Genomic DNA, 25,201 nt, shown 5'->3' with positions numbered 1-25,201 from the left:
TTGTGGTGGTTTAACACATATACCTAGACTATGGTAAACAATTTTTATTTTTGTCATTTTCCCATAAATTTTTGGAGATGATGATTGCTCAAATAATATCCTTTGTTTTCAAAAACTGATTTCTGAATGCCTTTTGTAAAAGAATAAATGTCATTTTGTTGTCAGAATAGTATCAATGCTCTGTGTTTGTTGTTTTTCAATGTTTTATTTCAATAATTGTCCAAAAATGTGTTAACTTATGTCATGTGACATAATTTTATAAGCATAACAGGAATGAGTCACACGTGGATGTGGAGAGAGAGAGAGAGAGAGAGAGAGAGAGAGAGAGAGAGAGAGAGAGAGAGAGAGAGAGAGAGAGAGAGAGAAATTAAAAAGGCAATAGGCACCTACAACAGAGAAAAAAAATCAAGACCCCTCCCCTTCAACCATCAACTAATCAAAGAACACCACTGGTCTTCTTATCAACTGTGACATCTGGCGCCATTCTGTCTGGCCCGACGTCATAAACACGGCCCGTCGAGACTGAGCACAGGTGTCAAAATATGACATAAGACATAATGGCATTAATGGTGATTTTGAGGAAAATGTTTGATTCAGCAGAAAATTTCTGAGAAATTCCCAAAATCTGCGGAAGATTATCATCATTGCTTAATAAGTAAATAGTAAGACATCAAACTTCACGTTTATGACCACACCCGATTTGAAAGTTTCCGACTCAGACAAGAAAAATCAAGACTTTTTATTTTCAAGACTGTTTTTTCCCAATCTTGAAGAAATTAAAAAATTCAAGACCATTTCCCGACTTCCCGACCGAGTGGGAACCCTGTGAATGAACTGCTACCATTAGATAAGATGCTAATCTGAAATAGAAGTACTTTCTGCCAGACACAAACCCTAAAGTTCTAGCCACCCAATTATTGATGATTAACTACTTGCTTGAGAGGCGAGTATTGTATGAACTGAGGTATCGCAAATCTCACCAAAACCAAAACTGAAAAAAAATATTTCTTTCTTTGCTTCTTTCCTCGTCTTAAATTTACATCTCTTCCCAATTTAAAACAAAAAAATACCAAAAAAAATACCAAAACAAATAAAACAAAACACAAACATATAAATAACCATTTTGATCCAGTTTTAATGGTGTAAAGAATGATTATCTAACTATACTGCTTCATTAGCCACTAGTAACTCTTCCTATACAAAGTCAATCACTACTACCATGAAAGGATTAGAAAAAAAATTGTTAGAAAACGAAGTGGCACTTCGAAATCGAAATCTTATTTCTTCAATCTTATAACTATTACAAGTTCCGCTTTTCCAAAATAAAATCAACAATAGCAAAGCTTTTTCAGTTTTCTAACATATTGGGACAAATCATTGTGTGCAGAGACGCCAACTTTAAATTTGGCTCACAGGAGTTTCAGACACCACTCGTAGGAATTTCAATGCCGAAAGAGGAATTTCCACACACAAGAAAAAGGAATTGGAATGGTATTTGGCATTGTGTTTACATATTGTATAGTTCTAAATAGATAACTGATTAGAATAAAATTATGATACATAAACATATTGCCAAATACAAACCCAAAGTTTCCTTATTTTAAATGAAGTAAAGCGCCAAAACCTGATGGTAGAGATTGTAGTACTGGTGGTAGTGAGGATGATGTGGTGTTAGTGGTTGTAGTAATAGTGGTAGTGATGATGAAGATGTGATATTGGTTGTTGTAGTAGTAGTAGTGGTGGTAGTGATGATGATACGGTGGTGGTTGAAGTAGTAGTGGTAGTGATGATGATGTGGTGGTGGTTGCAGTAGTAGTGGTAGTGATGATGATATGGTGGTGGTGGTGGTTGAAGTAGTAGTTGTAGTGTTGATGATGTGGTGGTGGTATAGTGGTTGTAGTAGTGGTGGAAGTGATGTTGATGTGGTGGTGATGGTGGTTGTAGTACAAATGGTAGTGATGATGATGTGGTGGTGGTTGTAGTAGTAATCGTGGTAGTGATGATAATGTGGTGGTGGTGGTTGTAGTAGTAGTAGTAGTGGTGGTAATGATGATGTGGTGGTGGTGGTTGTATTGTAGTAGTAGTGGTCGTGGTGATGATGTGGTGCTGGAGGTTGTAGTAGTAATGGTAGTGATGATGATGATGTTGTAGTGGCGGTTGTTGTAGTAGCAGCAGCAGTAGTAGTAGTGGTGGTAGTGATAACGATGTGGTTGTGCTGGTTGTAGTAGTAGTGGAGGTAGTGATGAAGATGAGGTGGTGGTGGTGCTTGTAGTAGTAAAGTGGTAGTGATGATGATGTGGTGGTGGTTGTAGTAGTGGTGGTAGTGATGATGATATGGTGGTGATGGTGGTTGTAGTAGTAGTGGTAGTGATGATGATGTGGTGGTGGTTATAGTAGTGGTGGTAGTGGTGATGATGTGGTGGTGCTTGTAGTAGTGGTGGTAGTGATGATGTGGTGGTAATGGTGGTTGTAGTAGTAGTGGTAGTGATGATGATGATGTGGTGGTGGTTGTAGTAGTATTACAGGTAGTGATGATGATGTGGTGATGGTGGTTGTAGTAGTAGTGGTAATGATTATGTGGTGGTGGTGGTGGTAGTGATGATGTGGTGGTGGTTGTTATAGTAGTAGTGGTGGTGATGGTGGTTGTAGTAGTAGTGGCAATGATGATGTGGTGGAGGTGGTTGTAGTAGTAGTGGTAATGACGATGTTGTGGTGGTGGTGATGGTTGTAGTAGTAGTGGTAATGATGATGTGATGCTGGTGGTTGTAGTAGTAGTGGTAGTGATGATGATTTGGTAGTGGTAGTTGTAGTGATGATGATGTGGTTGTGGTGGTGTAGTAGTAGTGGTAGTGATAATGTGGGGTCATGGATGTAGCAGTAGTGGTAGTGATGATGTGGTGGTGGTGGTTGTAGTAGTACAGTGGTAGTGATGATGATGTGGTGGTGGTGGTTGTAATGGTGATGGTAGTGATGATGATGTGGTGATGGTGGTTGTAGTAGTAGTGGTAGTTGCAGTGATGTGGTAGTGTTAGTAATGATGATGTGGTGGTGGTGGTTGCAGTAGTATATGTGATGCTGATGCTGATGTGGTGGTGGTGGTTGTTGTAGTAGTGGTAGTGATGATGATGTGGTGGTGGTTGCAGTAGTAGTGGTAGTGATGATGGTTGTGTAATACTAGGGGCAATGATGATGATGTGGTGGTTGGAAAGGGGGGGGGGGGGGGGGTATCCTTGGAACAAATTGACCTCACCGGAATTTGACGGAAGTTGCCCGGAGCCCGGAATTTTTGCTCCAGACCGGAGTTTTTTCCAGTGAAACCGGAGTTTTGGCATCACTGTTGTGTGTCTTTTGTCTATTTATAAACTACAAGTGGTGGGTATTCATATGCAATTGTTTCAAAGACGACATCACACCTTCGACAGTAAAAATCTACTTCAGTTCTAACAAGGTCAATCATTTTGTCACAGCAACAACATGGCTGCCATGAGTGTAGAGTGTGTGTATAAATTCGTCCCTTGTTTTTTGTTAAGCAACAAATAATCATTGAGAGACAAACCAGACATGAAAAAATTACATTGATAAATTGATAAAAACAACACGTCATTCAATAAAAACCAAGGTTAGAAAGCCATCCAAAAAAAATTACAGATTAATAAAACCTGAAAAAATTAGGGATTTATTTAGGCTGTTCCATCATTAAAACAAACACACTTACCGACCCGTTGTCAATTGAAATAACAAAATATATCGTATTTATTTTGTTTTAAACTATCTAAAACATAAATTATGAAGATATTTTAATAAAATATTCATGTGGTTTTCGTGAACTCTATTCTTTTTGTCAATAATTTGAGATCTCATTCTCACTGCATTTTGTGTGCTGTTACAAACTACAATGAGGGTAAAAAAAATCAGATCACAGCCAAAGCTGAAAACAAAGATTTGGTGGGGGGTTTTTTTATGTGATACCTCGGCCATTAAACAACCCTCATTAAAACAAATTGGTAGAAATAAAGATAAGATGTATATCTTTTAGACAGACTCAGTTCAAATTTTACATCAATAATATGTCGAGATTTTTCGCTGTTGTAAAGTTTTATAACGGCATTTTTCAACTTTTAATGCCCAATTTTTATTGTTGAAATAAAGCTGAAACCTTCCTCTTTAAGACGATACCAAATTTAGCTCTGCACGTTTTTTAATGGCCGAAGTATTAATGGTTGAATGACCCGGTTTAAAATTAGTCCTTTTCTCGACGTGACGCAAAATATATAGAGAGGTTTTTTTCTGCCACAAAAATGACGTATATTGTGGTACCTAGTATTATAATGCAAAAACTATTAATGTAAAAAAATCATTAAAAAATATAAATTTGAAGTGTCCTTATTTATCTTGCTTTTATTTATTAAATAGACAAAACATTCAGCTTGCAGAAAATGCATAGTTTGTTAGCAATTTATTGCAAAAAATTAAGTAAACAGCTATTTATGTCATACATGCAATATTGGCACAAATCAACTGCACAAGTTACCCTGTGTTTACATACGTAACTTTATAGCAACAGCCACTTATCTATGCACTTCCGGTATTGACCTGACCGTGTCACAGGGATTAAGATTGAATTGGAATGAATAATATTTTGCATTGCCATTACAACAATGAGCCCATAAAAATATGGCCTATCATACCTGAAAATATGTGCACATTGCAGTGTACAATTCATACCCCATCATTTTCTTTGAGACTCATTGCACTTTTTTTTTTTTGCCATTAAACAAAATGTGGGTACTATTTCTCTTAATCAACATAAAACATCTGTAAAATTACTCAGCTCAACAGGGGATTTTTAAATTTTTCTATTAGGGTTATAGGTCTTCTAGTGATACCGATAGGCTCACTGTTAGGTGAAACTCTTTAGGAACTAACTCTTTATTTTTGGCCCTTGACTGTCTTGGTCACCATGGCGTTTTATTTGTGAACCTAGGTGGCTAATTTTAGTACCACTTGAAAGGGCACAAAACAAGCTTTCTTGATGGTGTATTTCATTCTTAATTCCTGGTGATTGTATTTCTTATAAAGCAAATGAAGTAAAATTTATCTTTTTTTTTTTTAATCATAAGAACTTTCAAAATTATGGATACATTTTAATTATACTTGATACATCAATAGACTGATAGACAATTAATTAGTTAAAGAATATCTCTGCCAAATTTAATCAACATAATACACTCGCTCACTATTCTATATTTTTACTCGCCATCAACCCCTGTTTTTAGGACAAAAACCACATATTTTCTCTTTCATTTAACCCTAATTTTTGCCCTAATTTTTGCCATACCTCCAATAAATGAAAATGTTTTATTTTATACGAAGGTAGAGGCTAGGGAGACCAAGATTTTGGTCTCCCTAGCCATATTGGTCGATTTTGGCTCGAGAGACCAAAATCTTGGTCTCCCTGACCAAAATGGCTCACTTTGGCTAGGGAGACCAAGATTTTGGTCTCCAGGCGTAAAACTGTATTTTCGTTTATAGAACTGTTTCTTTATGTTGAAGAGGTGAGTTTTTTCTTCTTTTATTTATTGCTTACCTGTTCCTGCTTTTTTTCTTTTTTTTTTGGCTCCAATAACAGAGAAACTCCCCCCCCCCCCCGCCCTCTTTTTTTCTTTTTCTTTTCGTCTTTTCATTGACCTTAGTGAAAAAAACTCTTCTCAAACGAACTCTCAGACTCAGTCTCAGATCCAACGAACCAGTGGTATAGGCAGACTCACTTTTTAAAAACGTCCCTATTTTCTACTGAGACATTCAGTTGAACTTAAAAAAAAAAAAAAAGATCTGCTGTAGGCGTCAGCTCACAAGAAACAGGGAACGACGATAGAGTGGAGACTACCTCAGGCCTCATCCTACCATGTGTTAGGGGTGGGGCAGGGTCAGTGTCATTTAATATTAGATAATAGTGCACGCGGATCTCTGTCCACGAATAGAAAATTATAAATCTATGACGGGGGAAGGTGGGGGGGCACAAACGACGAACGTGTTGGGTGCAGGGGAGACCATGATACGAGCTCAAAGAGAAAAAGCCGCAGCACTTGGATGATGTTTTTAAAACTATTCTATTTTCTTCCTTTTTACCGACACTGATGTGATCTAAACGTGTTCCAAGCGCCATAAAACCCTTTACAAACAAAGGCTTTGTATTCATCGTTGTATTGTACTCAACAGTAAATACCCCCCCCCCCCCCCCCCCCCCCCGAAAGGTAACCGATTTTTTTGGAACTACATAAGAGAAAATTGAAGAACAAAGAAGAAAATGAAAATGAAAATAATTTTTGTGTTGGGTGGCTGAGAACTCTCTCTCTCTCTCTAAAATAACCACACAAAAAAAACCCACAAAAAATAAAAAACAATAACAAAAACTGCCCTCCTCAACATAATTTAATAGTACAAGAAACAGTTCCATTGTTTTGCATCGGAAGACCAAAATCGTGTCTTCCTAGCAAAAATCTAAAAATATTGTTAAAAAATAAAAATTAAATTTTGTGTGGGCGACCGGCTGATAACTTGCAATCTCTTCTCTGACATTTTTTTCGTGTGGGTGGGGAGGGGTGATTATTACCTAAAAAATACCCCCCCCCCCCCTCCCTTTAAAAAAAATTAAAAAGAAGAAAAAAAAAAGAAAGAAAGAACAGCAACAAAAACAAACAGGCAAGCCATGAATAAATAGAAGAAAAAACTCGCCTCTTTAACATAAAGAAACAGTTCTATAAAAGAAAAAATACGGTTTTACGCCGGGGGGCTAAAATCTTGGTCTCCCTAGCCAAAACGAGCCATTTTGGCTAGGGAGACCAAGATTTTGGTCTCCCTAGCCAAATTGGCCAATTTTGGCTAGGGAGACCAAAATCTTGGTCTCCCTAGGCACTTCCTTTCGAAAGTAAAACTTATTTTCTGCCTTTAAAATGATAACCAATACTTGCTCTATTTCTCTGATCGTTCAGGAAAATAAACTTGAACTCTATTTCTCCGAATGGTCGGCTAGCCACCAGTAGCTGATGGGTTATGGATGCGACTTCGATGCAAAAGTAAATGCTCAAACAGAGTAGACAGAGAATTTTCACGAATCATCAAGCTAGCTTTTTTTAGGCACACTGTTGACAAAGACAGATTTTATCAAAAGGATGTGCTATTGTGAATACTCCATAAGGCGTTCACTTTTGCACTTCGCGCTGCACTCTCTGTTCACTTTTGCACTTCGTCAAGCTGCACTATCAAAGAGAGGACAGAAGTAAACCTAAATAATAAGGCCAAGGTCTCAAGACGGGAACATAGGTTGATTGAAAGACAAGATAGCACAAACTCAAGATAGAAGTCTACTACTACCACTACTAACAGTAACTAGGTAGTCGCATCGCCCGTGGCTGAGCCGCTGATCGAGCCCCGATATCGATGTTACGGCTCTGGAGTGAAAATTGTGTTTACCGGTGAACATAGTTTTACTTCCATTGCCGTGGAATCGCTTCCTGTGCACTAATTTCGTCACTTCCGGTCTCATTTTAAAGAGGAGAAGCCAGCGCATCAGGCGGCGTTTTCAGATTTTTAATCCGTTCATTCTTTGTTCAGATGCCAGCTGTTTGAAAATTTGGTAAGTTTTAACTTCATTTTAAATACATTTTTCATTATATTACCTATTTTTAATTAATGTTATATTATTCGCCAACCATTTTTCTCTATTTGTGTGAATTTTGGTGGTGATTGATGCTGGCGAAAGCGTCTTTTAGTGACTTTAAATACGATGCGTGTTCATGAAGTTGGCGACGGCCAACCAGGATTGCCTCTCGATGTATCCCCGAGTCTCCTGTGTACAGTGCAGTCTGTAAACTATCGACTGCGTTTGCTTTTGTGACTTGTATAAATAATTTCAAGCTAAATAATTGCTGTAAAAAGACTGAAAATAGTCCCATCCATAATTTTAGTTTTATTTTATGAATGAATGTTGAAACTGAAATGACTTTTTAACTGGGATGATACCGGACAACTAAAAATTATGTTCCACTGATATTATTTTTTATCTTTTATTTTTGTTTGTTCTGCAGGTTAAGTGTGTTGGTTTAATTTAATGTGGTTAATTTCAATACAAATAATACAGAATAGCATGATAGAGCCAATTCAAGTATATTTCATTCATTACTTTACTCTTTACCACAACAAAAATTATTATATAACTTTTAATTTTGTTGATTTAATCATAATCGAAGTACTTTTTTTGTTTTCAGAGTCAGACGTTCATTATGACACCACATTTTCATGTTTCATTTCCTGCCTTGTATTTTTAAATATGAAATTGAAATAACAATATGAATTTGATTGTCTGCCACCTCCAACTCCCGTCGTCTGCCGCCTCGAACTCCAGTCGTCTGTCTTGTATTTTTAAATATGAGATTGAAATAACAACATGAATTTGATTGTCTGCCACCTCCAACTCCAGTCGTCTGCCTCCTCCAGCTCCAATAATCTGCCTTGTATTTTTATATATGAAATTGAAATAACAACATGAATTTGATTGTCTGCCACCTCCAACTCCAGTCGTCTGCCGCCTCTAACTCCTGTCGTCTGTCTTGTATTTTTAAATATGAGATTGAAATAACAACATGAATTTGATTGTCTGCCTCCTCCAGCTCCAATAATCTGCCTTGTATTTTTAAATATGAAATTGACATAACAACATGAATTTGATTGTCTGCCACCTCCAACTCCAGTCGTCTGCCGCCTCGAACTCCAGTCGTCTGTCTTGTATTTTTAAATATGAGATTGAAATAACAACATGAATTTGATTGTCTGCCACCTCCAACTCCAGTCGTCTGCCGTCTCGAACTCCAGTCGTCTGTCTTGTATTTCTAAATATGAGATTGAAATAACAACATGAATTTGATTGTCTGCCACCTCCAGCTCCTATAATCTGCCTTGTATTTTTGAATATATGAAATTGTAATAACAACATGAATTTGATTGTCTGCCACCTCCAACTCCCGTCGTCTGCCGCCTCCAGCTCCAATAATCTGCCTTGTATTTCTAAATATGAGATTGAAATAACAACATGAATTTGATTGTCTGCCACCTCCAACTCCCGTCATCTGCCTCCTCCAGCTCCAATAATCCGCCTTGTATTTTTAAATATGAAATTGAAATAACAACATGAATTTGATTGTCTGCCACCTCCAACTCCAGTCGTCTGCCGCCTCTAACTCCAGTCGTCTGTCTTGTATTTTTAAATATGAGACTGAAATAACGACATGAATTTGATTGTCTGCCACCTCCAACTCCCGTCGACTGCCTCCTCCAGCTCCAATAATCTGCCTTGTATTTTAAATATGAAATTGAAGTAACAACATGAATTCGATCGTCAGTCTCCCCCAACTACTTCTGTATCATTGCTTGGACTTCGATGTATTTATTCAGTATCATTACCTGGATATTGCCTGTGTCTACATTCCATGCAGCCAACAACCCATAGTGCCTAGATTTTGTTGTCTTCTGTCTTTTGCCACATATCAGCCATCTTATGGATTTAAGCGAGTCAGTACGTGAGTACCCTTTAATCTGTTCTCTTAGTGATGTTGAATGCAAAGCAATTATCAAATTTTCTAAAGTTCATTTCAATTTTAATGTAGTTTAATAGTTAGTCATATGATACATCTCTTCGAGATGTTCAGTTTGATATATGACATGCCTATGTTGCAGAAAGTTTGCAAAGTGTCGGTATTTATCGGCTTATTGTTTATGTAATATGTTACGTAATATTCAATTTTGCATTTTCAGGTTAAGTTTTCTCTACCACTCTTATGTAGTTCTTGTTTTTAATTTTGCATTTTTATCACTGACCATGTTTGCATATATAAAGCGGCAAGCTTGTTTCTCCCGAGTACTGTTGGTGCCCAAATGTCTTGTCCAAGGATGCAAAAACATTGGGCAGTACATTTGCAAGTTGCATTTACTGACACTTGTTCAACTTTATTTCTAGCCCTGTTCATTGTTTTTTTGTTTTTTTTTTCTTCTCTCCGAATACCAGTCATCTTTCGTCTGTTGCTCATTTGCCAATGCCCCAAGGACACAACTTTAGTGTCTAAATTCATACGTTTACGCTCCTTTCCTCTTGTTTTAACAATTTTTGTGTTCAAAATTAATCATAGCCATAGTATTGTAAGCATGCTCTGGAAGAAGACCACCCTCAAATCTGTTTTTAAAGTTATTATCCGTTCCTCGCGTCTTTTTTTTTCATTTTCTAGGGTTATGTAATTGCATGACGTTGCATAATATTGCATAATAATCATTTAATTTTTTTTAAATTTGCTTCGTCTTTCCTTTGCGATCATTTTGATATATGGTTTTATATGTATTCCACCCCAAATAACCGTGATTTTCCATTTCCCCCGCTTTTCGGTTGCTCTCTGGTCACAGTTTTAGTTTCTTTTTTCCTCTTAAATTATATTAAGTATTTTGGTCCACTTTTGCGGACTAATAATCCCGTAACTTTGGTTCTAATTGTCACATTGTCATAATTTTGGTACCATTGAAAAGTGTATTTCTTGCAGAATAGCATGAGACTATTTTGAAAACAATTGCTGCAATCTCAAATTTTCATGCAACTACTAACAGTAACAGAAAGGTGGGAATAAAGGACAGAGTGCCCAAGCACTGGCAAAAGATACCCCCCCCCCCCCCCAAAATGCATACAACATTAATCATTCACACAGACAATCTCGCAAATTCAAATAACCAAAAATATCTCGAGAATGGTCGGAAACCATTCGGAGAAATGAAATAAATAGAGATCACTTTTAATTTTAATTTCCCCGAGAAATAAGAGAAATAGTCACTTCGTTATTTTTTAGTTGAAACAAAATTACTGAAATCAATAAGTGGGCCAATTTCACTGCAAAACCAAAACTTTCCCGATCGCCAATCAATAGATGTTTTTCACGATGTTTTGAGTTCGAAAATGTTACCAGTCTAAACCTAAGGCTAAGGCTAAGGTGAGAATGATGAGCCTATTTTTAATCTTAGCTTAGCACGAGGAGTTTACGGCAGGCATCCAAGTAATTCACATAAATCCAGGGCACTTACTGTGTAATTTGGATCTGTTTAGTTAATTGTTGGATGGACATTCGGCAAATAATTGTAAAGGAGTAGAGGTAAAGTGAGTTTTGTGTGAGCTCCTTCCAGTTCCAGCCTGACTGCTAGACGTCTAGTAGACTATCTAGATAGATAGATAGTGATTGCTATCCTCGCAACAACTTCACTTGTCTAGTCTACGTATTCAAAACTTGAATCTTATGGTGCAAAGCAGATGTGTACTTATTTGCAAAGCCATTTCGCTGTTATGAATATTGCCTCTATATGAACATTCGCCTTATAACCATAATATCAATCAATTCAATCTGTTTTGTTTACCGGCCATGTTTTTTTGTTTTTTTTGATCAAACCAAGACTGCCAGATAATTTTTCTTTTAATCGCAAAGTGTGAGCTACCCTAAGTGTCAGCCGTCAGAAAAAAATTAAAGCAGTTTTTAATGTTTGCAATAGAAAGGAAAGCATTCTCAATTAGGCTACCAACAATAAAAAAAAACATATTTATACCATGAATTTAGTCTTTTACCATCTGGGAGAAGGTTTTCTCAGATTAAATGTAGAACTAACAAGTATAAATCAACGTTCGTTCCATCAGCAATAAAAATTTTGAATATTTCATAGGAATTGTGTTTTCAGTCCACTAGTGGACTGAAAACACAGCTGTATATTCAGTCCACCGGAAATAAAAATATTTAAAAAGGACCAATTATCGTCTATACTTACCTTAATCGATAGTAACAACTTTGATACTGAGCCTATTATAGGCATCATCAGAAATCGTAGAGTTTTTATGGACAGGCATAAAATTTATAGCAATTCAACGGCTGAATAATATAATTTACAGTGTTTTATTTACTCTCAGGAAATCTTGATTGACAGTTGTTCGAAACCGGGGCCTGAAATAGATCTCAATTCTCGAAACCGATTTATCAAACATTGACGAGATTCTTACCGTGGCTGCGAGATAGCCATTGGCCTGGCCAATTTGGCCAAAATTGACCACACAGAGAATAATGTTCCTACAATTAATTTAAAATTAACGTTTACGTCTATTTTTAATTTTTCCTAGTCCTTTAGAATTGTTTTTGTGATTATCAAAACCGATGAATTTTCCAAGGAGATCAGATTATTAGTATTGCTTGCCCAAGTAAGGTTCTATTTGGTCACTTTTCACATCGATCACTGGCCTTGAGTACGGCTGTGCTTCGAGGCCTTCCCCCTCCCCCCCCCCCCCCCCCCCCCCCGGGCAATCTTGTCTTTGTCTTCTTCCAAGATCCTTTTCTTTCAAAATCATCCCTAGTCCTTTGAATTGTAGGACTGGTCTATTGTTCATCGTCTATCGTGTCTTCTAAAACTTTTTTTTTTTTTTTACTGGCATCCCATTTTTTCCTTTTCTACTAGACCTAAAATGACCTCAATGTTTTATAAGCGCCATCAAACCTTTAAAAACAAAAGAGTCCTTAAAAGAATGTACAGTCATCTTCCTTGCTGCTCACGTCGATATTGTCTACACCAAAAGTGTCCCAAGCTGTAACATTATAAATAAGGATAGGAACCAAAATAAATTAAAAAATCGAGTACAAGTAGCTACAAAGCAGTCTCCCTCTCTCTCTCTCTCTCTCTCTCTCTCTCTCTCTCTCTATATATATATATATATATATATATATATATATATATATATATATATATATATATATATATAATATATTTCTCTATACGCTATATCCAATCTCTCCCACCCCCCCCCCCCCCCCCCCCCCTTTTCTCTCTGACGCTCCTTTAAACACATTCAAGACCCTATAACTATAGAGATTTCTCTATTTTTTTTTTTTTTTTTTGTTGGTTTTTGTTTTGTTTGTTCGTTTTTCTCCGGATTCATATTGTTACGTACAAGAAATACACAAGGCAATACATTTTGACGCCACACTGTGTTCTAAATTAAAATAATAATCTTAAAAGTGAGTAAAAGTAAATCATTTTTTTACAAATTTAAAAGTCGATCAAACTTCTCGAGTCACCAGGAATGGCGTCAACGTGTTGAACTTGAAAATTAAGAATTTTTTGCCAAGGGAGTACACACTCCCACAGTGGGCAGAGAGGTACATTCTGTGTCTTCTATCCCCCTATGTCTGTTTTCCAACATGCTTTCTGTCCTTGTCTTGGAATGAGTTTGCTTGGTTTTGTCCTGGACATGACCGGATACCCTGACTGGGAGGGAAACAGTCAAATGTATAGTTAGTTTTGGGAGACGATATTTTCCCCCCCCTGTAAATCATCTCTTTCATGCACTGTATTATGTTTTGTTTACGTATTATATATGGTTTGTAAACATTTGAGTGTATTCCTCTTAGTGAGGACCTCTGCTTGTGTCTGGATGAGACTTTTGGGTGATCTCAAATCAATTACACTGATAGTGCGCTCTTGAAATCTACATCTGTTCCCTATTTGAACCAATTCCCCTTTGTCTGCCTTATTCTTGGATGCTTTCATTGTAATTCTATAACTTTTTACTATCCCATTTTCTTCCTTTTTACTGGCGCTGATATGACCTAAATGTGTTGCAAGCGCCGTAAAACCATTTAAAACAAAACAAAAACAAACAAGGGAGTACACAGGCGTGCCCGAGGCCAGTGATCGATGTGAAAAGTGACCAAATAGAACTTTACTTGGGCAAACAATACTAAAACTATGATCTCCTTGGAAAACTCATCGGTTTTGGTAATCATAAAAATTATAACGGACCAGGAAACATCAAAAATAGATATAAATGTCAATTTTAGATTACTTATAGAAACATTATTCTCTTCTATGGTCAATTTTTGGCCAGGCCAATGGCTATCTGGCAACCATGGTATCGAGATTTGATATCTATTTCAGGCTCCTGATTTCGAACAACTCTCACTCAAGACTTTCCGAGAGTAAATAAAACGCTGTAAATGATATTATTAAGCCGTTAAATTGCCATATGTTATGCCTATCCACTTTTGATGATGACTACCTTACAATAGGCTCAGTATCAATGTCGTCATTATCGATAATTGGTCCGTTTTAAATATTTTTATTTCCGGTGGACTGAATACACAGCTGTGTTGTCAGTCCACTGGTGGACTGAAAACACAGTTCCTATTTCATATGGTCTGGTACAGCAAAACCAAGGATTGATTCGTTTGATTAACTGATTAATTTATTTAATGTTAGATTAACTGACCAATTGATAATGATGATAATTTTTGGTGTCGAATTGCCACAACTGTAACAAATTGAAAACGAAATGAATATGTTTATGTTGTGTATATCGCACGTGTGAAAGAGAGAGAGAGAGAGAGAGAGAGAGAGAGAGAGAGAGAGAGAGAGAGAGAGAGAGAGAGAGAGAGAGAGAGAGAGAGAGAAAATAAGTAGGACTATGTGCGGCTATGTGGTCTTGTGGTATGACACTCGCTTTGTGACCGGAAGGTCCTGGGTTCGAGTCTCGCTCGGCGCATAGTTGAGTCCTTGGAGAAGGCTCTTTATTCACATTCTCTCACCGTACTCAGGTGTAAAATGAGAACATGGCCGTTAACAGCGTTATCTCTAACAGGCGTCATGTCCCGTCCTAAATGTTAAATGTTGCTGTTGGCCAGGGACCCCTTGTAAAGCGATTTGAGCACAATTAGTGGATATTGTGCTATATAAAAGCTCAATTTATTTATTTATTTTTAGGAGTGAAATATCTGTTCAATGTTATAGTTATCATTTAACGTTATAACAAGTGTAAATGCAATTGCATTTAGGATAAAGCTATTATTATTATATATTATTATTATTATTATTATTATTATTATATATTAATTATTATTTAATATTAAAAACATACATCATATTTCATATTATTATATATTATATTTTATATTATTATTTTATTATTATTTTTTATTAAAAATATTCATGATGAAACCATGTACAGAATGCATAGCAACATAAACATTTTCGGCAATTTAATGACGTATGTTTATAAACATAATTTAAGAAGTGTCATACTTTGTGACACAGCAGTGACGTGTCTAAAACTGGTCGCACATCTGTTCGGTAACTTGTGGGATCAATTATCTTTATCGTTGTTTATTTCGGGAATTCTCAATGAAAATATTTTGCCCTTAAGTAAGTCCTGAGCCACGTGGGCTCATTGTAAGACAAATTAAGTCCTTTAGAGCCTTGTAGCCAATGTTGAAGGAGTAATCCCGGTTTCAATAGCGGGAAAGACAATAAACGTATTTGTTTGAAAACCTTTGCACGGGACAATAGTCTATCGAAGATTACTATCCCAGTTTGACAGGTACCCTTTTACACCTGAATGGAGTGAGTGATTGTAGTAAATTTTCTTGCTCTAGGAAAGTACAAATTGGCTCATTATCAGAAGATTTGTCATGTCCGTTTTATGAATATGACCCCCCAAAAAATGGTGAATATTACCAAAACAAACAAAGTTTAAGTTTTGTTGTTGCTGAAATTGCTTCTTCTTCTTCTTCTTCTTCTTCTTCTTCTTCTTCTTCTTCTTCTTCTTCTTCTTTTTCTTCTTCTTCTTCCTCCTCCTCCTCCTCCTCCTTCCTCCTCCTCTTCCTCTTCAAGCTGGAACTTCCTCGTGGAAGACTCAGCAGCAGCATTCACAATTGTTTTACTGGGAGTTATCCAACTTGTCCCACAGTCTTATAGTTGAGGGCAGAAACGGAGGAAGATGGTAGTCCACTCTAGATTGTGGCAAAATAAGTTTGCCAGGCTTCCTCTTGTTCTGTTGGAGGCCGTGTAATGACACCTGACCTGGTTTTCCTGACCTTTGTAAAATACATTTAGTTTATTCTTCTCTCTCTCTCCTTTCCTTCAATGATTCCAAATCGGGTGTCATATATTATGACACTTCTACTCACTTCATCTCTTGTTGTTACCAATATAAGTGCCTGCTCCACTCACTTTTCTGAATTAAAAATTCACCCGATATACCTGAGCATACTCAATGTCTCAATCGTTTCTATGTTATATGTTTGTGTTGAGAATATTGGCTATTAAGCTTAACTGCTGGCCAGGTAACTTCGCGATGGTTGTGTGGCGAACCCGCGGTCTCCAGAAGTCGGTGAGAGAGAGCTCTAGAAATGACATGAGTTTGATACGAATATTTTTGTGTTCGTGGATAGCTCATACGGTAGAGTCACGCTCTCACCGGTCAGGCGGAGTTGTCGTACCAATAAGGTCGCAGGTTCAAACCCCACCACCGCCGCGAAAAAAAATTATTCTCTATTGTCTTCTGGCACTTTTCTACTCACTTCACCTCTCATATATTATGGCTTTGATTTGTTTGGGGATTTTGTTGAACGAATTTTATAGATTTTAAAAAAATTGTAATTTCTTTGTTTTTTGGGGGGGTTTTTGTTTGTTTGTTTTGGATTGATTCTATTTCCATGATTTTGGAGGTGTGATCGGAATCCCATACCGTACTGCTTTAGGTCTAACATAAGTTGTATAGCATTTCTCTTTTATTGTTACTTTGCAGCCGAATGGGTTTCTTCTCAAGAATCCCAGGGTGGAGTTTGCCTTCCTGCATATGTTTGCAAAGTGGTCATTCCAGGTCAGGCGATTGTTTATCGTTCCTCCGAGATATTTTGCTATGGTGACTTCTTCTAGTGTGTTGTTGTGTATTGTGATGGTATTATCTTCCTTTTGTTGGTAATTTTCTGGAATCAAGGTCCCGATGAAAAATTTCTGAGTCTTCCTTATTGCTCTGGACAAAAGGTTGTCATCTGCAAATAGTCTCAGTTGAGTTCCTGGCAACAATCTTTCAGGCAAATCATTGATGTAGATAAGGAACACGGGGGGCCCAGTACGGTGCCTAGGGGCACATCTATAGTACTGGAGCTGACTCTGACATTGCTCTTTCAGTTGTTTACGGTTAGTGAGAACACCCATTATCCAGTCGTGTGTTTTACTCATGATTCCATATCTCCGTAGTTTAATAGCTAGAGTATGGTAATGGTGGGCTTTATCAAATGCTTTACTAAATTCCTATAAGACAGCATTTGTTTGACATTGTTGATTAATGTTTTCTGCTAGGTTGTTGCAAGTTGTTATTCGTTTTGTTTCACAAAAGCGAGGACTGGGAGGCAGGGATTGGGCACGGACTGGATGCTAGGCAAGGATGGGTGCTAGCAGCCACGGACCTTCAATTAAGAGTTAAAACAAAAAGGTCTTAGGGCCAAATCTAGTTTGTGTTTCGCCACCGGGTCGTCCTTGAGCGACACATCATACGTTGTAGCTATTATGCCGACCAAAGGCAAAGAGAAGCAATAACTCCATGATAATGGTTAGTTATTGCATTTGTATCAAACATCAACTGACAGTTAAGCTATCTTACATGATGAGAATTTAACAGGGTTGTGTCCCTTGTATTTCTTAATTTATTATTATTAATAGTCTTCAAAAGTCATGACGTCATCCCGCGCAGCAACGCATGGTAACGAACCGGCTGGCTCTAAACAGTCGAGAAAGATGGCGGACACTAACTTTATTTCCATCACCGCCCTTATGAAATACTTCTCCAATGAGCCTAAAAGTGTCTCGCGAGGTGAAAATCATCATCAGTCAGGTCATGTTTTGACTTTCACTTACTCAGATGGCTTGATCTTCGGCAAAGTTCAAGCCAGCATGAAGAATAAAGAGTATTCTGTGAAGGTAAGTCATTTCGTCTTCTCATTCTCACTCTCAAAATCTCACATCCCCGTAAAACTACTGTTGGACAATAATCAGTTTACTTTGAGTTGAGGCAGATTTAGTATATCCAATGGAAAGATGTTACTGTTTACGTTCGATTTTAGTTAGGGAGAGAAAGAGAGGGAGTCATTTATTGTGTTTTTATCTTATGGACCACGGACTTTGAGTCTTTGAGGTCTTAGTCTTGCTTCGCTAATTTTCGTTGCTATTGACTATAGTCTACTACATACTATTTAGTATCGTATTGTAACCTTTATTATAATACTCGTATGAGCATCACAATCACCAATCACGCTAGACATTTTATCATACTTCATGTGGGGCAGCGTGGATCAGCGGTACGGTTTTTGCTTCGTACCCGAAAGGTACCGAGTTCGTTCACCCGCCGCTGCGCTGTGTGGCCTTGAGCAAGTCACCTCGCCCTAGCTCAATTTGCGGCGCTGCACCGCGGTTATTCCAGTCTTCCCTGGGAATATACCCTAGAGATTAATTTCCTCTATGGGATGAATAAAGGATTTATTTAGACCAGTGTTAGTCACGTAAACTAAACTTCCTATTGGGTTAAGGTGTAATGTAAATGTTGCTGCTTGAAACTCGAAGAAATCAATAACATTGTGAAATTGAATGTGAACTTCAATTTAATATACGAAAACAGATAAAATGGACGTTTCGGGTTTCCCCCTTATCAACAAAGCAAGATGAATGAAAGAACCACTTAATTCCTTGTGTCACTTTTCTTTTCTTTCTTTCTGGCTCTGATGGAAACAATTTATTTTTATTTTTGTCAAACAATTCAGGGAGGTTGGCTTTGTCACCATCTCTGAAGTGACAAGAACACACCCTTTTATATAGCGTAATATCCACTAAATGTGCTCAAAGTGCTTTACAAGGGGTCCCTGGCCAACAGCAACCTTTAACATGTAAGACGGGACATGATGCCTGTTAGGCGATATTACAATTTTTTCGGACAGAGACAACGCTGTTAACGGCCAGGTACCCATTTGACACTGAGTACGATGAGAGATTGTGAGTAAAGAGCCTTCTCCAAGGACTCAACTATGCGCCGAGTGAGGCCCAAACCCAGGACCTTCTGATCTGAAAGTGAGTGTCATACCACAAGACCACAACAGACGTTTTATTAGTTTGTTTGTTTGTTTTTTGCCTATTGAGCATGGTCGCAGCTCTAAATTTGAATCTTTTATTCTTTTACTTCCACAGATCTATCTTGATGATGCCTTGGGTTGATTCAGTCCAAAACTAATTTGTGTAGTTTTATTTAACAATGTTAATGACATTGAACATACATTGATACAACAATGTCATAATTTGTCATGTTTATCATGTAAAATCATGTATGGGTGACCTACAAAACCATTATTTTGAATGGTGATTTGATGATGATGAACAAAATATGTGTGTTGTACAAAATAAATGGCAAAGCTAACAAAATGCAGTCTCCTTAATAAGAGGAGACTGGAGATTGACAAGTGCTGCAACTAATTGAAAAATAATATCAATGTTTTCTTAACATGGTTGGAATATATGAGAGGATGTTAACATTTTTCAGTCTTTCATTGGCCCTCTCAACATGAATTCTACATGAAGCAATTTCTTTTGTTAATAAAATCTCATTTTCAGTAAATGTATTATGTAAAAAGGGAGGGATATTTACAGTTACTCCTTGAGGTAAAATATCTTGAATCAGGAAACCTTTATCTGCTAAAATTAAATTTCCAGGGCTTAAAATTAAAAGTTTTAGTAATCCACAATTTTGTACAATGACCTTATCCGAACAGACCCTGGATAAAGTTTAGAAATAAAATTTATCACACCATTTGGACTCACACCAACAAGAGCTTTAACAGAATTCATGGACCTATAATAAGTTAACCGTTGTTTATCCATTTCTTTAGGAATAGCAATTTGGTCATCTGTACAATCAATGATCATTCTGCAATTTGGAAATCTTAAAAATGATGATGGAGCTGATAGTTTATTTTTATGTCTAGAAGGGCATGTAACCTTCATAACATTTTCAAAGAGAAGCTTATGGCTTATGTAAAACATGAATAAAAGTTTGTATAATATTTGTCATAGTACTTTCACTAACGCTAAACAATTGTGAAATATGAAGGTTAGTGTAGTTCTGTCTAAGTTTCATAAGTGTAATGAAAATTTGGTCTTTTAATGCAACTGTCTCTTCCTGAACTTCCCATCCACTATAATAAATAATGTTACCTCTAAAGCACTCAACATATTGAACAATAATATTAAATATTTTAAAACAATGTACACCTGTCTCCATTCGAAGAACTTTTTCTGTAAGGCTTGAAACAGTGTAAGTGCGTTGAATCTAAGTTGTTTTTTTAAGCTAGCTATTTCCTTATTTTTGTCTGTAATTTCTTGTTCTTGAATTAAATTTGTTGTTCTCTTTAAAACATCCTCACTTGTTCTACAATCTGTTTTTTTTTAAAGCTGGAATCCTGTGATGATGGTGACGAGAGTTGAGATGATAATGAGGGAGAAGATAATGAGGATGATGATGAGGAGGAAAATAATGATGATGAGGAATCTGGTTTTTTTAAAGGTGGGACTTTGTGATGATGATAAAGAGAGTTGAGAGTTATTTTTATTTCTGTCAAACAATTCAGGGAGGTTGGCTTTGTCACCATCTCTGAAGTGACAAGAACACACTCTTGATGATGATATTGGATCTTTTGTCCTTTCTCCTGAAAAGAAAAGGTTTAAAAAAATAATAATAATAATTCTGTTGGGCATAATATTGGGTATATTATTTAATTTGATAAGTACTTTGTTTTAGACTATCTTGTTTGACACCAGCTCAATGCATGATAAATCAAAGGTGTGCAAGAGACTAGGTTACTGGTGGGTCTCTCGTCTGTCTTTTATGAAATCGCACATTCAGCAAAATGTCGCACTTCCTCATTACTTCTTTTGATGATTTTGACAAAGTATATATAAAAATATGAATTCTTAAATTTACACAGTTAAAGTTGATCTTGGGGTTGAGTGTGGCAAGACTGGCGTTTTCTCTTTATTTCAGTCAGTACTGTACTGGACAGTGCGGTGATGGAAATTTGGAGTGTCAACAATCGGGCAAAGGTAAAGGAGAGAGGTCCCTGCCGCCATCTTGCTTTGTTCACACAGAGTTGCCACCTCGGCTGTCGGGGAGGGGAGGCATGGCAGAGAATCAGAGAAACTTTCCAAAAAAGAGGAAAGTATGTGTGTTTGTGTGTGTGACAGAGAGAGAGAGAGAGAGAGAGAGAGAGAGAGAGAGAGAGAGAGAGAGGGAGGGGGGGGATATCTGCGTGAGGGGAGGGGGGAGAGAGGTTCCGTTGTTATATTTATTTATCTTCATTTTGCCATAAAGGTATCGAGTTTAAAGTAAGATTTCAACAAATATTTTCTTCTCTTTCTTCTATTTTTCTCCTTTTAAGAAAATTATCACTTATCAGTAGAGCTGAACTCTCATTCGGTTTATCTATCAGCCTTAACATCAAAACGTGTAGATTGAGATATCATTTTTGCTTCAACTTCAATAAAAACCTAGTTTGGAATGTATTTTTATTTATAATTTCGTGCAATTGTACACTTTAATCATAAAATATAGGTCTACGTAAGCTAGAACTAGACCTAGATCTGGACTACGAACTCTATCAAATGTTCGACGAGGCGTGCGTGCTTACCTGACTAAAGTGATCCACTTTTTCTTCAATTTTTTGTCTGCCTCTCCATTTGGAAATCTGTAAAACTTGCAGGAGTGACTCTCTGACTGGTGCAGACAATCTGGTACAAAACACTGGACCACATTTAAGATAAAAATTGTTTTTTGAGCAATTTTCCAATTATTCCTTTCCCGGACCAAGCACGGATTTTTTTATTTTTTTTTTGTTTAGAGCCAGCCGATTCGTTGCTATGCGGACATGACGTCAGACTGTGGAATCCTATTGAGGTTATAATGTGTGGCCGTGAATTGGCGGTAGAGTACAGACATCATGCAATATACATATTGAATATAAATGAAATAATAGCATAGATCATAAACAAATGTTAACAATAGTATAATATACATATAGATATAGTTTGTACAAGTATTTCAACTTACGAACATCCATAGAATAAAGCACATATAAAATATACACACATTATAAGAGTAATGGTAGATTAAGCATTGAATTCACAGTAATATCTCGTTCCACTTTGAATGTTAACCAATAATTAATTTTACCTTCAACCGAGAGAAGTTAAACTTTTACAAGTTTGAAATTGGAGGGATTGTTCTTCTTTCTTGGGATTCTTAGCGTGTGTGTGATTCAATTCAGAGATAAATTTGGTTTTGTAAAGTAAGGGCACGCCAAGGAATTATGGGGATAGCCAATCAGAAAGAATGTTCCTATTTAGATAGCCAATGATATTCAGATGCTTTTGATTAACAAGAGATAACGAAGAGCTAGACTATTGATTACAATTTAAGCTACTCTTGAACGAGACGAGAACCTCAGGACATATGCATGTTGGAGTCTTGTTTGGAAAGGGCAATTAGCAGGAGATATGCATACAATGGGCAGACAATTTGAACTGGTGAATAAGCCCCAAGCGGAAAGTGAGGAGTAAGATTTAGCGTCCCGTTATACAATGGGTTTGAAGAGTGTATGTTCACATTAGCTTAACTGTAGAATAAAACTGTCCATGTTCTGAGTATTTTAATTCAAAGTGTTAATTTCCCTATTGTTGTCCACTAAATTTGAAGTGGTTTTGAATGAGACGCTGACGAATGATAAAGAAATCACGCAGTGAAAGAAAATCGTTGCTCTCTCTCCCCCCCCCCCTCTCTCTCTCTCTCTCTCTCTCCCTCTCTCCCTCTCTCTCTCTCTCTCTCTCTCCTCTCCTCTCTCTCTCTCTCTCTCTCTCTCTCTCTCTCTCTCTCTCCTCTCTCTTCTCTCTCTGTCTGCCTGTCTGTTTCTCTCTCTCTCTTTCTCTCTCTGTCTGCCTGTCTCTCCCTCTCTCTCTCTCTCTCTCTCTCTCTCTCTCTCTCTCTCTCTCTCTCTCTCTCTCTCTCTCTCTCTCTCTCTCTCTCTCTCTCTCTTGTAAAAAACTACGCGGTAGAAAGTTACAGTGCTCTTAGTGCAAGGGAAGTAACCCTGGATGGTAAATGCGTGACGTCATCTTCATACTCTCAGTAGAAACATTATTCTCTGTGTGGTCAATTTTGGCCAAATTGGCCAGACCAATGGCTATCTGGCAACCATGGTATCGAGAATTGAGATCTATTTCAGGCTCCCGATTTCGAACAACTCTCACTCAAGACTTTCCGAGAGTAAATAAAACGCTGTAAATGCTGTATTAAGCCGTCAAATTGCCATAAATGTTATGCCTATCCACTTTTGATGATGACTACCTTACAATAGGCTCAGTACATAGCCCTACTATAATAGCCTCAGTATCCATGTCGTCATTATCGATAATCGGTCCACCGGGGGACTGAAAACTAGTGCTGGGCGGGTACCCGGGTACCCGCGGGTAATAGAGCAGTAAAGTTAGGTGCCCCAAACGTAAACAAAGGTCGAGAAGCACGTGGCAAACCACATGTTCCTGTCTTGACAGCTCACGTTCCAATGTAAATAATAGAAAAAAATAACCTTTAAAATTTGGCTGTTAGGTGGCAAAAGAAACACATATTCATAAATACTCGATCATGCATCAAATAATGTCTAGATATGGATATTTTATGGAACAAAAGGTAAAATTTTCTAAAATTTATCAAAAGTTACAGTCTATCTATTTTTAGACCAGAGCAAATTATTGCGCTGGTGTGAACAAAACGAGAATTATTCGGAGCCTGATTTTCATAATAATTTAGCCTTATATTATTATTTCTGCAACTGTTAGATTTTATGTAAACATATTTTCAATACTGAAAGTGTATTGCCTACAACTCAAACTACAAAATTGGGAGACCTATATTGTGCGTAAATTATTCCGGTCCCTAACGGAAATCACTAGCAACTTGTTATTGTTTACGTTTGGGGCACCTAACTTTACTGCTCTATAAAGTTAAACCGGGTACTCGGGTAAAAGGGGCGGGTAGCGGGTACCCGCTTCAACAGATGGAAACCGAACTGAGAGTGATAATTGGATGTAATACAATTTTGATTTACATATTTTTACATTTACATGACATTTTTTCAGAAGATTTTCCTCCTTTATTTTTCAATTACATTGATTTTTTTTGTTTTATTTGTTAACACACGTTTGATTCAATTTTGGAATCAACAGATTAAGACTATATTAGTACTTATCTTTTAAAGGAATCTCAGGTATTTTTTTTTTTTTTTTTTTTTTTTTTGGTTTCATTGTAATTAATTATCCTTGTTTCTTACTTCAGTATCGTTTCATTTGTTGTAATAAATAATAAATGAAAAAAAAATAAATTTAAAAAATTTAAAAAGCACCCTCTCTCTCTCTCTCTCTCTCTCTCTCTCTCTCTCTCTCTCTCTCTCTCTCTCTCTCTCTCTCTCCCTCTCCTGAACCCTCAAACATACCCAAGACCCTATAACTATAAAGTTGTTCTCTTAACATTTGTTTTGTTTTGTTTTCTTTCTTTAAAAAAAAAAAAAAATTTGTTTGTTTGTTTTTGTTTCGTTTTTCAACCGACTCGTATTGCTACTTACAAGGAAAGCACAAGGCAATAAATTTTGACGTCTCACTGTGTTCTAAATCAAAATAATAATATTAAAAGTGAGTAAAAGTAAATAAATATCAAATATAAAAAATGTTAAATGTCGTTCAAACTTTTCAAGTCACTAGGAATGGTGTCAACGTGTTGAAGTTGAAAATTAAGAATTTGTTTGCCAAGGGAGTACCAAAAAAATGAAGAAAAAAAAAGAAAGAGAGAAAGAAAATATGCCTAGAAAGGAGCTTGAACACCTAACCCACCCACCTCGGTTAGTTACGCTATGCTGAATCAGCCGGCCACCTCGCCTTCTCGAGCTCAGTCAAACCCTAGAAAGAGGAGCGTTAGGGTCAAACAGTTTAGCCCGTATAATTATAATCTCTTCCGGTGGATTGAATACACAGCTGTGTATTCATTCCACCGGTGGACTGAAAACACAGTTCCCTGCTGAAAACACAGTTCCGGGATAAAAACACGGAATTGTGTATTCAGTCCACCAGTGGACTGAAAACACAGCCATGTATTCAGTCCACCGGAAATCTCATCTCATGTAGTTCCATATCTGAAGCAGACGTCGGAGGTCATCTTCCGCCAAGCTGATCTATCTCTTGCCAATTCTATTAAAGCAGCGCCATCTTTCTCAGCTTCATC

At 37.1% G+C, this 25,201-nt stretch overlaps 1 protein-coding gene across 3 annotated transcripts in view; it reads right to left on the bottom strand.

Moving 5' to 3' along the window:
* Positions 1-11,997, bottom strand: part of LOC144974995 (uncharacterized) — a 67,959-nt gene extending 55,962 nt beyond the window's left edge. Inside the window, exon 1 of one of the 3 annotated variants that reach the window (XM_078918615.1) lies at positions 11,845-11,997. The gene's annotated coding sequence lies outside the window, so the exon portion shown is untranslated. Of the gene's footprint in view, positions 1-11,115; positions 11,482-11,628; positions 11,708-11,844 lie in introns of those variants that run through there. The other 2 variants (XM_078918614.1, XM_078918612.1) reach the window with 2 other exon arrangements.
* Between the last annotated feature and the right edge of the window lie 13,204 nt (positions 11,998-25,201).

The sequence above is a fragment of the Berghia stephanieae genome, chromosome 6, assembly GCF_034508935.2.
Source record: "Berghia stephanieae isolate SIO BIC M18660-M18661 chromosome 6, UCSD_Bste_1.3, whole genome shotgun sequence".
NCBI lineage: Eukaryota > Metazoa > Mollusca > Gastropoda > Nudibranchia > Aeolidiidae > Berghia > Berghia stephanieae.
The sequence above is the reverse complement of the archived record's forward strand: the minus strand, read 5'-3'. Positions and strand labels throughout refer to the sequence as shown.